The following is a 19,581-nucleotide window of genomic DNA, read 5'->3' on the forward strand; positions in this document are numbered from 1 at the left end:
TGGTTGCATCCTGCCTCCTTAGGAGTCCATCACTTTTCTTACTATGTGCGCCGTTTCTAGGATCACACTCTTCTGCATAAGTCCTGGAGCTACTTATTATTATTATTATTATTATTATTATTATTATTATTATTATTATTATTATTATTATTATTATTATTATATTATTATTATTATTATTATTATTATTGGAGAAAAACCCCACAAAAGTGTTTAAATAGGGGAAACCGTACTGATTCTCGAAAGCCCTCTGTTTAGCTGTATTTTTAAATATTATTTTGTACAGGTACATGACTGTGGATTTGTTTCTCCTTTTGAAGACTCATGTTGCCATGAGTATTTTTTAATTATTTTTTTTCTCTGTTTCAGTCATCCTATTCGACTGAGTGGTATTTATAGTGTGGGGTTCCGGGTTGCATCCTGCCCCATTAGGAGTCCATCACTTTTCCCGCTATGTGCGCTGTTTTCCAGTAGCGCGCTCTTCTGCGTGAGTCCTGGAGTAACTTCAGTATCAAGTTTATGGGTACAATTTCCACTGGCATATCCCGTATCCTTCTTATTTCTGTTTTCAGGTCTCCTCCTCCTCCTTATTATCATTTCCCGTCAAACATCCCTATCTGCATTACAAGATCAATCTACATAATCCCTTATTATTATTATTATTTCCCGTCAAACATCCCTATGTGCATTACAAGATCAGTCCACATAATCCCTTATTATTATTATTTATTTATTTATTTATTTTTTGCTCTATCACAGTCCTCCAATTCGACTGGGTGGTATTTATAGTGTGGGGCTCCGGGTTGCATCCTGCCTCCTTAGGAGTCCATCACTTTTCTTACTATGTGCGCCGTTTCTAGGATCACACTCTTCTGCATGAGTCCTGGAGCTACTTCAGCCTCTACTTTCTCTAGATACCTTTTCAGGGATCTTTGGATCGTGCCTAGTGCTTCTATGATTATGGGTACGATTTCCACTGGCATATCTCATATTTATTATTATTATTATTATTTATTATTATTATTATTTCCTGTCAAACATCCCTATGTACATTACAAGATCAGTCCACATAATCCCTTATTATTATTATTATTATTATTGTTTTTTCTATTTTCCTTACAATTCGCTTCTCAGGCTCAGCGATGTTTCTGAGTAACTGGCCAATATTCATATTGGGAATTTTCAAAAATTGTAAATGCTGAAGGAATCTGGCATCGTCGGGGAGCAGCGAGCGACCCCCCGACGATGCCAGATAATCAGGAGCCCCACAGGATGATACGATTCCTGCTACAGACGGAATTCCTGACGTTCATCCCCAGGCACACCACTGTGGCGCTCGCACAAGAGAATCCCCGAGACCTTCGAGGCGAGATCCACGGCTTCGCCCAAGACCAGCCCGACCAATGAGAATGCAACTCTAGGTCCGTGCCGCTAATAAACTACCGTTCCGCAAACTTTCTTGCTACAGTCTCTTCAATCGACTCGTCGAAGATGACCTACGAGAAGGTCGAAACGTCACGTAATACCAGCTATACCAGCACCAACACCAGCCCTTAATCCAAAGACGACCCTGGCCCGAACTGAACTACGCTTACGGAATAATACCGGCACTGACGACGACCCCTGCTTGACCTGGACCTGATATCCTGTTCTAATAAAAGATTCCTTCAGCATTTACAATTTTTGAAAATTCCCAATATGAATATTGGCCAGTTACTCAGAAACATCGCTGAGCCTGAGAAGCGAATTGTAAGGAAAATAGAAAAAACAATATATAAAATAAACTCGCTTAATTCTGCCATCCTTTTTAACAGTATTATTATTATTATTATTATTATTATTATTATTATTATTATTATTATTATTATTATTATTATTATTATTATTATTTCCCGTCAAACATCCTTATGTGCATTACAAGATCAGTCCACAGAATCCCTCCGCGTACTTTCTCCGCGCATCTCCGAACGCCCCCAAACGAAAACAAACCCGAACAACCAGCCATTAATCCAGACGAAAGCGGCGTTAATTCTCCGGCATCCGCGGTCCCCTTCGCACCTGCCGGCATCTTTGATGTCAGACAGCCTCAGTGAGGACCAGGTGTTTACTTTAACCGAGAGATGAACTCATAAAAATAAAGCAGGTGTCGTCTTTACCTGAAGTACTCATAAACCTTCCTTACGCCATCTGGTATATATTTATTACAGGTCCCAATCGCCTGATCCAAGAAAAACAACGTCGTCTGCGGTTACCATTAGCCCGATCGGGGGGTAAACATACGCTACTGGATTTATTTTGTTTTTTTGCGCTGTTTATTTTACGGAAGGTCACTCAGAATTGGGTTTTCCTTCGACATTTTGAGTTCATTAAGAAAAGTCGGTGTATATTCAACGCGGAAATATAAAAAGAGAAGGAATTGCAGTTTTCACAGCCAAAGAAAGTGAATTACGTTTCGAAGTTGACAAATTTGATGTTATAAAATATGATTTTTAAAAAATTGAATACTAATGTGAAGAGTGAATTACGGTTTCAAAATAAGAAATAAATTGCACGTTTCAAAATACAAAGCAAAAAGTTGTAAAGTAACTGTGAAATTTAGATCGCAAATGTAAATTGAAGGGGTTTAACAAAAAAAAATAAAAAATATGGTTTGATTATGCATTAATGTACATGATTTTATTTTATTTTATAGGTAATATATATTATATACAACGGTAATTATTTATTTTTTATTTTATTTAAAATTAACAAAATATAAAAAATATGTGTATGTATATGCATTATGTACATGATTGTATATTTTATATAGTATATATATATATATATATTTACGTATATATATATATATTAATATATATATATATATATATATATATATATATATATATATATATATATATATATATAAATATATATATATATATATAAATATATATATGTATTATATATATGTGTGTGTGTGTGTATCTATCTACTGTGAAAGAGAGAAGACTGGCTTTTTGTTCCTTGGCCTGTAATCCTTTTGTTTTAATGACCATTGAGCAATAATGTTGACAGAAAAAAAAAGGAAAGTCCGATTGACCTTACCTGAAACGCTTTTATAATCAACTCAACTGATCTTTTTTTATTTGTCTGCCTGGCCTTTTGTTTGGTGGTAATTTACAAAACACATTATAACCACCCCGTTGCAAATGTTTAATTTATTTGTGTATGAAATTTTCGTAATATTTTATTTATTTATTGCCTAATTATTTGATTTATCTATTTACTTGTTTTATTGTTTTCATGTTTATTTATTTATTTATGTACTTTACTTATTCATATATATTGATAAAATTATTTATTGATATTATTTATTTATTTACTTATTCATATATATTTATAAGAGTATTTATTTATTTTTTCATCTGTTGCTCAACAGGTGAAACTTCATTACAAAATAATGTAGCAAAACTTCACTTCCCTCCCCTCACGCCTCCTCCCCCAAGTCCCTCCCCCCACCCACCCACCCACCCTAGCCACCTCACCTATAGTGGGAGGGACCTGATGATACCTCCATGACAGGTAAAACGTGTGATGCCCTGATCTGATAAATTAGATGCAATAATTAAGGTGCAATTAAGTGTTGCACACGAGATTGCACTCGCACGCTCGTAGTACACTCAGGAGAGACGGAGATTTGCCTTGTCATGGGAATGTTAGTTTTTGAGAGAGAGAGAGAGAGACATTTATAATGAACATAATATGAGGCATGGAATGAATAACATTTGCAGTATAGTAGGGTTACGAGAGAGAGAGAGAGAGAGAGAGAGATTGAGAGAGGACGAGAGAGAGAGAGAGAGAGATTATTCTTCCCAAAAAGCTCCCAACAATTATATCCAGCTGCATAAAAAGGAGACGAGAACAATTTCGGAAAAATTCCGGAATGAATGTATCCTTCTTTCCTTCCATTACATAGTCTTAGACTAACACAACAAAAAAAAAAAAAAAAAAAAAAAAAAAAAAAAAAAAAAAAAAAAAAAAAAAAAACCGCCTTCTCCAACTCTTCCAAAAGCTGAATTTGGTGTCCAAGGTAAAGACAAGATACTGAGAGACCTTTGAAGGAATTCGGGAAAGGGTGAGGGTTATATATATATATATATTATATATATATATATTATATATATATATATAAATAGTATACATATATATTCAATTTTTACTTTATTTATATATATTAAAAGGTACATATCTCCTTCCATTCCCCTATATATATATATATATATATATATATATATATATATTATATATATATATATATATAGATTGGAGATATATGTACGTATATCTCCGTCTTTCAGTCAAGAACCTCAAAGAAAAAATTCAGGAAAAGTTTGAGCTACGTAACACCCCCTACCATACCCCTTCACCCCGTTCCTCCTCCCTCCCCCTCACCCAAGAATGTCTGTCTCCCTAGAGCTGAGGAAAAATCCTGGAAAAGGTGGAGCTACATACCCTCCCCTCATCATCCCCCTGCCCATCTGATTCCGCTCTCTCCCTCTCCCTCCCTTAATTCCAAATCTCTCCCACTCAACCTCTCCCTCACCCACCCCCACTCCCCCCTTGGGCCCAAGAGCGTCTCCCAAAAGGGTTTTTTTTAAAACTGTCGTCACTTAAGGTGAAGTGTGGATGGCACCCACCCTATAATTATTGCCAGCCATTTGAATACTTCGGGTGGGCGACGTCAGGCTGATTTGAATATCACTCTACGGAGGTCCTTGGGACGGAAAAGGCAAGAGAGAGAGAGAGAGAGAGAGAAAGAGAGAGCGCTTATTCACGTAGTGTAATTGCATACTGTATCTTATCCCTTTTAAGATAAGCATATCAATGTAAATCTCCAAGATAGCAATATCAGTGTAAAAATTCCACGTTTAAAGTGATAGAAATCACAAATATATAATAGATAGCCCTATAATATATATATATATATATATATATATATGTGTGTGTGTGGTGGTGTGTGTGTGTGTGTGTGTGTATGTTTGTGTTTGTACAATTTGATAAAGTTTATAGGCCTTGCCGCATCCTTCATTAAATCTGGGGTCTTCCATTATTTCTTACGGAACAAAACATTTAAAAGCGTTTATAGTATTAATAGGTATTATTTATGTTAAATTCCGGTATTATAACAAAGCCAGAAGCCAAGAGGAAATATTCATAGCGATTCACAAATGTAAACCCTAGATATTGACCTATGAGAAAATGAAGAATGTTTATATACAATAAAAAAATCGAAGAAAACTAAAGCCATTTATGAAACGTCTGGAAACGAAGCAAGATATATTCACATTTGTATTTATTAAACCTCGTGTTACACATCTGAACCTATTGATGCAAAACAGGATTTATGGCTATAAATATTCATACAGTGTATAGCAAAATGTATTTGCAAATCTCCTTATTAAATTATTCTGACGTAAACATTCTATTTATAAATATAGAACATATATGTATAGATTTCTTGCGAAAATGGAAAACATTGAGATATTTATAGAATCTTCCAGTCATAGAAATATGATTCGCATAAAAAGATTCAGTATAGAATGAATGTCTTCTCAGACATTTATTCTATATTTATTCTTATTACAACATATGTTTATATAAGTATCCGGCCATTGAAATAAATCAATATTTGGAAAAATGTATTCGATTTATATCCACAAAGAAAACAGCGATAGCCTCTTGAATATTTATGGAATCCTCTTGTTATACAAAGTAGAGAGAGGAGAGAGGAGGAGAGGAAAAGAGGAAGGAGGGACGAGAAGAGAGAGAGAGAGAGAGAGAGGAAAGGAAGGGAGGGAGGAGGGAGGGAGAGAGAGAGAGAGAGAGAGAGAGAGAGAGAGAGAGAATATAAAAAGGGTTTCTCGCGTCTACTCCCATTGTTATGGAAGAGTTAACAGGACGTGGGAAAGATAAAAAAAGAGAGAGAAAGGGGAGAATGAAACGAGGGGAAAATGGAAGAGGGGACACGATAAAGACGTCAGAGAGACAGAGATAAAAAGAGAGAGAGAGAGAGAGAGTCAAAGGTTTACTTTAATTTCCCTCCACCAAAAATGTTTACCCTTGTGGCAGCTTGATTTTTTAATGACATTGTAAATGAAGAGAGAGAGAGAGAGAGAGAGAGAGAGAGAGAGAGAGACGATAGAGAGAATAGAGGAGAGAGATGAGGAGAGAGAGAGAGAGAGATATTCTAAGGTTTATTTTAAATTCCTCCGAAAATAATAAATGTTTACTGTTGTGACAATGATTTTTCAAGGTACTGTTGGTGAGTGAGAGAGAGAGAGAGAGAGAGAGAGAGAGAGAGAGAGAGAGAATTAAATATGGTATATCGTACCCATCAGAACTTAATTGCTGTCTACATGAGAGAGAGAGAATTAAATATAGTGTATCGTACTCATCAGAACTTTTAATTGCTGTCTACATGAGAGAGAGAGAGAGAGAGAGAGAGAGAGAGAGAGAGAGAGAGAGAAAATAGCTGTAAAAATCGAGTTCTTTTCAAATTTTTCAAAACCTCGATTCTCAGCGAAGAATTTAGGTGAGGCTACTAGCCTCGGCCTTACTCCTCCTCCCTTGACTAACTACCATGTACTACACTTATTGGCGATTGACCGGATCGATCTGGGGTCCTCCTGCTAGTAAACCGAGCGTACAACCACTAAACCACATGACCCAAGTGTTTTTTTTTTTATTTTTTTTTTTTTTTTTTTACCCAAACTTTTTAAATGAACCCGGAGTCTCCCTTGCAGTCAAAGGGATTTGCTAATCCTGCTACTAATCCTTTCAATTTCAAAGCCAAACCCGATTGGCTGCTCAGTGCTTGACAGTCTAATCCTCAGTCTGATCCCAAATCTCTCCTTAATCTCAAAAGATGAGATTATCCCAACCTGCGCTCAGGACGCAGGTTTTTATTTATTTATTTATTTATTTATTTATTTATTTATTTATTTACTGAGCTGCTCGCAGTCATATGCGTTCACGCGCGCACGTACACGTATATATATATATATATATATTATGTATATATATATATATATATATATATATATATATATATATATATATATATAATAATAATAAGTTTTGTGTGAGTGCGTGCGTGCTTTGTGTGTGTGTGTGTGAGAGAGAGAGAGAGAGAGAGATATGAAATATCCCTCATCACTAAGTAGTTCTGCCAGCTTGCTATTGTTATTTTGTATATTAAACTGATAAAAAATTATAAATAAAATATTCGCAATAATATGTACCCGATATATATATATATATATATATATATATATATATATATATATATATATATATTATCGGGTACATATTATGCGAATATTTTATTTATAATTTTTTATCAGTTTAATATACAAAATAACAATAGCAAGCTGGCAGAACTACTTAGGTGATGGAGGGATTTTCATATCTCTCTCTCTCTCTCTCTCTCTCTCTCTCTCTCTCTCTCACACACACACACGCACACACACACACACACAACACACAAGCACGCACACTCACACAAACTTATTATTATATATATATATATATATATATATAAGATATACTATATATATAATACGATGTGTACGTATATATATATATATATAAAGAAAATAAAATCTATGTGCTTAAATCGAAATACAGTGCTGTCATTTTTATCTGCCTTCAAATTGAGCAGCTGTTGATACAAAGGGAGCCTGAAAGAAGAAAATAACAGCTTAAGAGCGTAATATATATCAGAGAGCAAGACTTTATTGGGGGTAGACTAATGCGTCGAAGTATTCGGAAATAAAACGTATTACTAAGAGAGTATCTCTGATCCTTACCAAATTAATTAATGCCGTCATTCGGTTCGGAATGAATTCCTTTGTCGTCTTTCCATCAGCCCATGTCCCCATATAAGCACCCCCCCCCCACCCCAAAAAAAAAAAAAAAAAAAAAAAAAAAAAAAAGTCATTCTATCCCTTTATTCCAAAACCCTCTTTCCAGACCCCTTAGACTCTTTTCCCCGTTTCTTATTCGTACACCTCCGCCTCTCTTCCCCTTACAGACTGGGGTCCTTCCAAACCCTCAGGGTACCGTAGGGCACCCCCCTAACCACAGGGTACTAACTCTATCCACCCCTGCTGTCAGAGTACCGAAGGGGACCTGGCCGTACCTCCAAGTGGCCGAAACACCCTAAAACTGGCCTTCCTGTGCTTCCCCCCCCCCCCCCCCCCCCTAAAATCCTGACGGGTCCTCCCCCAATTCTTATGGTATCCAGGGGCCTTGCCATGACACCCTTCTAGGGCATCCCCTCTCCCACAACTGGGATCCCTCTCTCCCTCCTCCGGGGACCCCCACACCCCTCCCCAAAAGGGTGAGCACGTACTGAGGGCCTCCAAAGATCAGTTTCACGCACACACGACCAATCCAATGTTCAGCGACGTGCTCAGTGAAGCGATTGTACATCGTATTATGTTATCAATCTTTTCTCTGTCTCTCTCTCTCTCTCTCTCTCCCTCTCTCTCTCTCTGGAAAGGGCTTTCTTTCTGTATACATAACGGCCTACCGATAAGAGTGGAGTTTTAACAGACTGATAACCATCAAATTATGTGCTCATTATAGAAAAGAATTCAATTGTCTTAAATTCATTAAGTTAAGTTTCCTTTCCTCTCTCTCCTCTCCTACTTCTCTCTTCCCTCCACTTCCGCTTCTACCATCTGCCTCTTCTCTCTCTCTCCTCTCCCAGCAGGAGCCCGTCTTTCTATAAAAGTGTCCCTGCTCGAATAGAGGTATATTTTTATGTTTCTCTAATTGAGAGAATTTCATCGTCATATTTAAAAAAAATTAATTAATTCTCTCTCTCTCTCTCTCTCTCTCTCTCTCTCTCTCTCTCTCTCTCTCTCCAGAAAGAGTTTTCTCTCTATATTATGTCTCTAGATAAGAATAGGGTTTTAACAAACTGATAGCTATTAGAACAGATTTTTATAGTTACATATTCATTAAGTTACCGTTCTCTCTCTCTCTCTCTCTCTCTCTCTCTCTCTCTCTCTCTCTCTCTCTCTCTCTCTCTCCCACATTTTATGATGATGATAGATAATTCTAAAGAATCTCTCAGACAGTCTTGATAATTAACTTTATATAGAGAGAACTATCTAGCGAGATTCGCGGGACGTGTTTTTGCATTACTAAATAACTTTTTTGGTGGGGTATAATGATTAAAGAGTCACATTTTACGTCGTTCATTACCATTTGCATTAATCTAAGCAGTAAAATGTCAGGTCTTTGAAATGTACCCATCCAGTAGTTGATTCAAGAATCATTTCCCATGTACCTTCCTCATCCTGGCACCCAGAGACTATACTCGCACTGAAGTTTCCTAATAAAAGAAACTAAAGATGAAGGAGATTTTGTTTCATCATTGTACAGTAGATGACTCTATTCAACTTCCTTTAGCTGTTAAATTGCGTTTAGAAACGACGACGAAAATACGGTTTACGCTGACATAAAGTTTATTATTATTATTATTATTATTATTATTATTATTATTATTATTGATTATTAATTATTATTATTATTATTTTAAAATATTCATTGCAGCATGAGCTTTGGAATGGTGAGACAAATCGACTGTTATGTGTGTACCCATACGTATTAATTGTGGATTTGTTTATCCATTATTATTATTATTATTTTATTATTATTATTATTATTATTATTATTATTTATTTATTTATTTATTTATTTTCTTTTCTTTTTGGTGTATCACAGTCCTCTAATTCGACTAGGTGGTATTTATAGTGTGGGGTTCCGGGTTGCATCCTGCCTCCTTAGGAGTCCATCACTTTTCTTACTATGTGCGCCGGTTCTATGGATCACATTCTTTCTACATGAGTCCTGGAGCTACTTCAGCCATTATTATTATTATTATTAATTATTATTATTATTATTATTATTATTATTATTATTATTATTATTATATTAAAATATTCATCGTAATATGAGCCTTGAAATGGAGGGACAAATCCACTGTTATGTGTGTACCTATACATAAAATTGCGGATTTGTTTTCTCCATTAATTATTATATTATTATTATTATTATTATTATTATTATTATTATTGTATAATACATGATTGGGACATTGCAGACTTCCAAGACATCTTTCCTAAATCACCACCTCCTCTATCTGTGACGTCAGCACTAGCCCCTAAATAATTACAGATGTCTTTCATTCAGCCCTCTGTCATTCCCCCCTTCTTCCCTTCTGTTCTCCGTCCGTCTGTCTGTCCGTCAGTCTCGCAATACACGCCATTCCCTTGCATAACTCCAATTACAAGTTGGAATCAAGTTTCGAAAGTCGAACGCAACTCAGATGAACTTAGTCAAGTTCGGCCAGACGTAAACTTAAGATAACCCTCGATAGGCGAACCTCATCTGTCCTTATAAGGATCACTTGGGACGACTTAAGAAATCAGGCTGGAGGCTGAGCTGGGACTCTGGTCTTAATAATAATAATAATAATAATAATAACAATAATAATAATAATAATAATAATAATAATAATAATAATAATAGAATGCCTGAAAATATATGGGGCAGAGGAAAATACCATCAGCTTCCTCAAAAATACAATGCGCAACTGGAATACAATACTTACAAGCTCTGGAATAGACTAGCACAGGTTAATATCAGGAGAGGGATCTTCCAGGGCGACTCACTGTCCCCACTACTCTTCGTAGTAGCCAATGATTCCCATGACAAAAAGTACTACAGAAGATGGATGCCGGGTACCAACTCAAGAAAAGAGGCACAGAAAATCAAACCATCTGATGTTCATGGACGACATCAAGCTGTATGGTAAGAGCATCAAGGAAATAGATTCCCTAATCCAGACTGTAAGGATTGTATCTGGGGACATCAGGATGTGGAGTTTGGAATAGAAAAATGCGCCTTAGTCAAACATACAAAAGGCAAAAGTAACGAGAACTGAAGGGATAAAGCTACCAGATGGAGACAACATCAAACACATAGATGAGACAGGATACAAATACTGGGAATAATGGAAGGAGGAGATATAAAACACCAAGAGATGAAGGACACGATCAGGAAAGAATATATGCAGAGACTCAAGGCGATACTCAAGTCAAAACTCAACGCCGGAAATATGATAAAAGCCATAAACACATGGGCAGTGCCAGTAATCAGATACAGCGCAGGAATAGTGGAATGGACGAAGGCAGAACTCCGCAGCATAGATCAGAAAACCAGGAAACATATGACAATACACAAAGCACTACACCCAAGAGCAAATACGGACAGACTATACATAACACGAAAGGAAGGAGGGAGAGGACTACTAAGTATAGAGGACTGCGTCAACATCGAAAACAGAGCACTGGGGCAATATCTGAAAACCAGTGAAGACGACGTGGCTAAAGAGTGCATGGGAAGAAGGACTGATAAAAGCAGAAATATACAGAGACAGGAGAAAGACAGAAAGAAACAGAGGACTGGCACAACAAACCAATGCACGGACAATACATGAAGAACAGTGACTAAGAACTAGCCAGCGATGACAATTGGCAATGGCTACAGAGGGGAGAGCTCAAGAAGGAAACTGAAGGAATGATAACAGCGGCAACAAGATCAGGCCCCTAAGAACCAGATATGTTCAAAGTACGATAGACGGAAATAACATCTCTCCCAATATGTAGGAAGTGCAATACGAAAAGTGAAACATAAACCACATAGCAAGTGAATGCCCGGCACTTGCACAGAACCAGTACAAAAGGGAAAAAGATTGGCATGATTCAGTAGCAAAAGCCCTCCACTGGAGCTGTGAAAGAAACATCAGCTACCTTGCCGTAAGTAAAAGTGGTACGAGGCAAACCCAACCTGAAGGAGTGATAGAAAACGATCAGGCAAAGATCCTCTGGGACTATGGTATCGAACGGATAGTGGGTGATACGTGCAAACAGACCAGACGTGACGTTGATTGACAAGGTCAAGAAGAAAGTATCACTCATTGATGTCGCAATACCATGGGACACCAGAGTTGAGAAGAAAGAGAGGGAAAAAATGGATAAGTATCAAGATCTGAAAATAGAAATAAGAAGGATATGGGATATGCCAGTGGAAATCGTACCCATCATCATAGGAGCACTAGGCACGATCCCAAGATCCCTGAAAAGGAATCTAGAAAAACTAGAGACTGAAGTAGCTCCAGGACTCATGCAGAAGAGTGTGATCCTAGAAACGGCACACATAGTACGAAGAGTGATGGACTCCTAAGGAGGCAGGATGCAAACCGGAACCCCACACTATAAATACCACCCAGTCGAATTGGAGGACTGTGATAGAGCAAAAAAAAAAAAAAAAAAAAAAAAAAAAATAATAATAATAATAATAATAATAATTAATATTATTATTATTATTATTATTATTATTATTATTATTATTATGAAAGGGGAACCGAACAGATTCCCGAAGGCTATCCTTAAAGTTTTAAATTTAAATATATGTACATTTACATAACTGCGGATTTGTTTCTCCATTATTATAATTATTATTTTAATGAATGTTGAATAAAAGGACAGAATTAAGATAATTGAACTTATGTATTGTTTTTTCTATTCTTCTTATTACTCGCTTTTCTAGCTCAGCGATACTGCTCAATAACTGGTCAATATTCATATTGGGAGTAATCTAAATGATGCTGAATGTGACTTTTTTTTAAATTTAAAACAGAATTTTGCTTTCATAAACTCGTATACTGGTATTAACAGTCTACTGGTATACCGGGAAGGCGAATCTTAGGTCCAGGTCAAGCAGGGGTTGTCGTCGGTGTTGGTATTATTCCATGAGCGAGGTCTTTGATAGGCCAGGCTCGTCTCTGGTGTTATTACTGGTGTAGCTGCCTTATCGCGACGTTTCGACCTCCTCTTATGTCATCTTCTCGGCTAGTCAGCAGCTGAAGTGAAGAGTTGGTGTCTGCATGCCGGTATTTATAGTGGCTCGGACCTAGGGCTGAATTCTGATAGATCGAGCCAGTCTTGTTATTATTATTTATATCGGGAAGCCGAGCTGGAACTCTGGTTGATAATATTATTAATAATAATAATAGTAATATTTATTATTATTATTATTATTATTAGTATTATTATTATTATTATTATTATTATTATTATTATTAACCGGAGTTCCAGTTCGGCTTCCCAATATAATAAAATAATAATAACTACTACTACGGGCTAGACTTCCCAATAATAATAATAATAATAATAATAATAATTTGGAAAACTCTCAATCGCGAGAGTATATATAATATTCTAAGGGGTCCACACTAATAATAATAATATAAAATGTTGCGAGTCCGTGTATAATTGTTAAACTCTTTACTAAAATTTTTCAAATTTATACACGAACTTGCAACATTTTTTATTATCGTGGACCCCTTAAAATAGAATTAAATATATTTTATTATTATTATTATTATTATTATTATTATATTATATTATTATTATTATTATTATTATTGGGAAGCCGATCCCATAATAATAATAATAAAGATAATAATAATAAGAATTGGGAAGCATAAGAATTACAAGGATGTAGAAGAAAGGAGAGCGAACAAAAACCAAGATTAAAATGACGTGGCAAACAAATATATTACTTGTGATGCAATAACTGTCAGGGCACTGATATGTTCCCGATGAGCTGTTGTTAATGACAAATTAGCCTCGCTTTTTCACATTATATTATTGCTTCATTCCGGTTTGGGCAACATAAAGGCATGGGGTATTCCTCACTGTCAAAATGTTTGATCTCTTTTATAACTTAGTTGTGGAATTCGGTTCGGTAGATTTTCTAATATAGAAGTCGATAGGGCGGGGGGGGGGGGGGGGCCGCCGTGTGTGACGTGGGGTCTTCATAAATAGCAAGTCTTTAATATGAAACGATATTTGAGGCTTGTCCCATTTCCATTGCTGTTTTTTATTCGTCTTTTTTTATTGTTATTTTAATCGCTCTGTTTTCTCTGTCAATCAAATGATTTATATATACACAGTAAGTTTCACGTTGGTGATAATCAATCTTTCAAGCTTGTAATTAAAGTTGAACCGACGAGAGAGAGAGAGAGAGAGAGAGAGAGAGAGAGAGAGAGAGAGAGAGAGAGAGAGAGAGAGAGAGAGGGACGGGCAATATCAACTCCTTTATTCAATTTATATCATCAATATTATCGCCTTTAAGCACACACACACACACACACACCCCATTTTCCTAATTATTGTTCTATTAGCGGTAGTTTCAAACAACCATACTTACCCCTACCCTCACCTCTCTCTCTCTCTCTCTCTCTCTCTCTCTCTCTCTCTCTCTCTCTCTCTCTGCACCCGTTCATGGAGCCCGCTGGAGCGTGTAGCAGTCCTGATTAGTTTCTACGATCGCGGAGATAAGATCTCGCGAATGTTTGGGCGTTTTGTGATCGCCAAAATTAATTCCATTCTGATTCCAATTCGACGGAATGAGAGGGTCGAGACAATAGGCGGGAGAAAAGAGAGAGATAAAAGGAGAGAGAGAGAGAGAGAGAGAGAGAGAGAGAGAGAGAGAGAGAGAGAGCCAGAAAGTTATGATGAAGAAAGGGTGAAAGGGAATGGTGGTTAGAATTTGAACGAAGATGATGAGAGAAGAGAGAGAGAGAGAGAGAGAGAGAGAGAGAGAGAAATAAATTTGCATAAACACAATGCGTAAAAGAGGGATAAGAAATGAGAGACAGATTAAGAGGAGAGTTGTAAGACTACTCAAATATAAGATCGATAGAAAGAGAAATAAAATATAGCTTTAAATATAAAGTGGTAATTAAAAGAAAGATGGAGTATAATATTGAAATACGCACTACATATGAGAGAGAGAGAGAGAGAGAGAGAGAGAGAGAGAGAGAGAGAGAGAGAGAGAGAGAGGAATAAATATGCACATAAAATGAGAGAGAGAATGAATATAATACGTATATAATATGAGAGACAAAGGAATGAATATGTATATATATGAGAGAGAGAGAGAGAGAGAGAGAGAGAGAGAGAGAGAGAGAGCCATATAATACGCATGTAATATGAGAGAGAGGAATATAATACGGATATAATATGATAGAGAGAGAGAGAGAGAGAGAGAGAGAGAGAGAGAACATCCAAATTTAGACAGACAATCCCCGGCCGATGTCAGTACATAATGACTTGGATGTAAGACAAGAAACGCCAATTTGACCCCGAGTGCCCGGGGTCAAGATCATTTGACCCGAAAGGAGAAGAAATTTTGATTAAAAAAAAAAGGCAGAGAATTTTTCTGGGAAACGTCAGTTTTGAAAACGGATTATTATTATTATTATATTATTATTATTATTATTATTATTATTATTATTGTTGTTGTTGTTGTTGTTGTTGTTGTTGAAGAGGTCTACAATTTAGGACAATCGATTCGCTTGTGTTAGGTATGAGTGGTTAGGGTGCAGGCAGGTGAATATGATATCAGTCTTATTTAAGGTATACTCATTTGCCTCTTTTATTTTCGAGTTTACTGGGTTTCAGTAATAATAATAATAATAATAATAATAATAATACTTTAGCTAATAATGAAAGTAATAGTTTAGCTATTAACATTAATAGTAATAAGAATAAAATGAAAATAATAATAATAATAATAATAATAATAATAATAATAATTAATAACAATAATTAATTAAGAAATGAAACTAATAAATAATAACTTCTTAATGGGCAGTTCAATAGATGGTAAAAGGATAACGAACGGAGCAGAGAATTGATCAATATAACCAATAAGAAAACTAGAAGATAATTAAATATTAATAAATCCAAATCAAGTGAATGAAGTGGTCTGCTGGTATGGTGGCTAGCGTCGTGGTATGCCGCTCATTTGTCGCGGGTTTCACGCTGTGTATCATGATCAGTTACTGCTACAGTGTCGGGTCTGCGGTGGGGGGTTGAAATAAAAATTGATTGACAGAAGTCAGTCTTCAAACCACAATAGAATAATCATAATTAGAGTAGGGATTAGACTGAGACTAGCTAATAAGACAGAAGCGAAAATCCGAATAAATCAAGCCCAACCATCTATCTAGAGTCGCCGATGGAATAGCCAATAAAACCGGGAATGGGACATGAATAGCCAGCTTGAACGGTCCTTTGATAGGAGGGGCACTTGGTTTGTTTCCATAACACTGGTTCCTTTGTGTGGCTCGGTGTTGTCGAATAAGGAAACGTTAATGCGTTTTAACGTGGGTTTTAGTTGCGTGCCTGGTTGGCCGAGTCAGTTTGCAGGGTTTTTTGGTTTTCGGGAGACGCGTTTAGTGTGTTTTAGGTGCCTGTTTGTGGGGGTTTAATTATGCGTGTTTTGTCATGCATGATGCATTTCCCTTTTTATTTTTTATTTTATTTTTTGGGGGTGGGAGGGGGGTGGGGGGTGGGTGGTGGGGGGGGGGGGGGGGGGGGGGGGGGGGGTGGGGGGGGGGGGGGGGGGGGGGGGGGGGGTTCTTTTGCGTGAGTTGGTGTTGTATCGGGTGAGTTTTTATTGTGTTGGTCTCATATGCTCAGTTGTATTTTTGCATGAGTTCTTTCTACATGCGTGTGTGTGTGTATTTGATAATGACACCATGAGGTAATATTTAGCGAAGATGTTCGATTTCTGTGACTATCTTAAGCAGAATCATTAACAATTCCAACCAAAGCACTCGAAGTTCTTAACATCACTTAGAAAAAAAAAAAAATCATTATCCAGACCTATGGGAAAGCTATGCAATGTAAATAAGACTACATGTACCGCTTTCGCTAAGTAGTTCTTCTCTCTAGATGCTAGCAGCATCCCGACGAGCTCTTTCTCTTTCATTTATTAGAGAATATTAACCTAAATGGTGGCTTCCTTTTCCCAACAATGGTGTTGATTACATGAAATGCCATCGGAACTTCCTGCACCTCCTCAAGCAGCGGTGTGTGCTAACCTTCGAGGTACCACGATGGTACCTGAGAGGTGTCTCTCCCTCGTTCTTTCCAGAAAGATCATAATGCTACTTTATGGAGCCATACCTCATAGCCACGGAATTCTTGGCTTATAAACGTTTTCATTATTGGACTGTGGCATCTAAGAAGTGTTTCTACAACTTAATATGCTTTTAAGGCTTGTTCAATAAGAACGTTTGCAATTCCGGATGATAAGTAAATAAATAAAAGGCAATAATCATCGTCCTTACGTAGGGTGTGTCTCATAGCGTCAGTCAATAGGAAGATTTAGTGATTAAGTGAGCTCGCGTCTGTTTTTGCCTGATTTATTTGTGATTTACGTGAGTACGGCGTTTTGTGTGTGTTTTACCAAGCGTAATCTCCCTTATGCTTTTGCCAAAATATATTTTTGAGTGTTTTCCGGTATGAAAATATGTTTATCGGTGAATGTACGTATTTCGTCGTTATTCCTGTATGGCGGTAAATGAGCGCGCGCGCGCGTGTATTTGAATTTTTTATTTTTATTTTTTATAAAATTTTTATCCCGGTCCTTTACCAAATCACGCTTTTGTTTGGGTCTTGAGTCTTCAAAAATGTCTGCAATTATTATAAACTTGCGTTTCATTGAATTCTAATGTCTTTATGACACGTAGATATTTACATCCGTCTTGCGTGATTTAGCACTAGCCTTAATTCTGTGAGTTTTGGCTTCTACGACCACAAATACACGAGTGTGTTTTAGCTTGAGCTCCATACCAACATACATGCTTTGCCCTGCTTGTGTGTTGTTATCGCGCGAATTTCCGCCCTCGTCCTTTCACGAATTCACGCACAATCACGCATTTACGTGGGTGGGGGTTTTGGCCTGCGTTCCGAGACAACACCCCCCACACCTTTCACAAAGGGGTGCCACGGTAACCAGGTGAGAAGTGGCTGTCCCTTGTAATCAGAGCCAGGGAGCCGACGTCGCCCCGTCTGTAATTTCCACTTATTGCCTCTGTAATTGGCTCTCCCTTTTGCCGACTCGGGAGGGGAGGGGAGGGGTGTGGGGGGGGGTGCAGGGCTTCTGCATGCGTTGCCCTACATTCGCACTTCAACGAAGAAGGAGAACGAGAAGAAGAAGATGAAGAAGAAGAAGACAGAGTACTGACGAAAGCCAGGCTGTGGAATGAAGGTAGAGATAGATTGATTGCTTTGAATGAGAGCAGAGTAAGAAGTACCTGGAAATAAAAAGAAAATAAAACGTAACGCAGTGAGATAGAGATAGTTTAGTAGGTAGAGAGAGATAGATTAATAGATAGAGAAATTGACAGAGAGATAGATAGAAGAACATACAGAAAACTTAAAAAAGACTGTTATTAAATACAAAACACATTACCGTAGTCAGATGGAGCAGTTTGATTGCCAAAAAGTATAAAAAAGACAAAGAAATGAATAGAAAAAGAGATAAATAGGAACCAACTGGTCAGATATAACAACAAAAAGATGGGGAGAGTACCCATAAAAGCAGAGGGGAGACATGGGCCTGGTGTGTGTGGGGGGGGGGGGGAGGGGGGGGGGGGAAGGGGCCCCCGGGTGGGATTAAGAGGTACTTTAAATGTTTCGCGGAAATCATATATATACAAGAAAGTTGATGGCATAAGGATAGCTCACGGACAGTCTGAGAATATCATGAGATAGGCTGATAAATGAAAGGAGACAGAACATTTAAAGATAGACATAGAAAAAGAAGAGCCGTATAGAAATATAAGTGTGTAGGAAGTTATATAGTAAGTATGAGCGGTTATCAAGACCAAATAGATAGGTATAAAGGGACAGACAAAGTATATAGAATTCTATATACCTTGGGGACCGAGGGGAGACATTACTGGACAACGAGACTGGTGCGAAAGAAGGATAAGACAAAGAGAAAGATACGATAACAAGTATAAAAAATAATGAAATTAAATAAAACTGGAAGACTGTCAATGAGAGAATTATGATCGCTGAATTAAACTTATCATAGTGAAGTACAGAAAAGAGATAACTAAGGTTTTCTCAAGAGGAATAGAACGGCATATATTAGAATTCAAAGTTATAGAGGTTTGTTGTAAGCAGCAATGCCGTATTATGGGACTGGGGAAGACCAATGAATCAATATGGTAAATAAAAAAAATGAAACAATTTTCCTTTAATTTCGATTCTGTATTTATATGCTTTCTGCTTTTATTTATATATTTTTTCTTTCACTCTCTCTCTTTCTCTCTCAAGCCCTATTCTTTATGACTGTGTATATAAACAAGGGTAATCTGGAACGTTTATTATGCAGAAAATCTTCAACAACAACAACAACAACAACTACAACAACTGCATTCACTTCAGCCTCTCCAACAACTGCAGTTGAATTGCATTCTTGAGAGAGAGAGAGAGAGAGAGAGAGAGAGAGAGAGAGAGAGAGAGAGAGAGAGAGAGAATGGTTTTCATGAACCCGATAGACTGAGGATTACCTCGAGGAGGTACTATTAGATCGGCTAGGTCTGTTTCTTTAATCTCTCTCTCTCTCTCTCTCTCTCTCTCTCTCTCTCTCTCT

The 19,581-nt window shown here is 37.1% G+C and overlaps 1 protein-coding gene across 3 annotated transcripts in view; it reads right to left on the minus strand.

Moving 5' to 3' along the window:
* The window catches only part of LOC135202947 (protein Wnt-16-like), a 329,737-nt gene that overhangs the window by 50,846 nt on the left and 259,310 nt on the right, over positions 1-19,581 (minus strand). The window lies entirely within an intron of this gene.

This window comes from Macrobrachium nipponense, chromosome 33, assembly GCF_015104395.2.
Source record: "Macrobrachium nipponense isolate FS-2020 chromosome 33, ASM1510439v2, whole genome shotgun sequence".
In the NCBI taxonomy this organism is placed as follows: Eukaryota; Metazoa; Arthropoda; class Malacostraca; order Decapoda; family Palaemonidae; genus Macrobrachium; species Macrobrachium nipponense.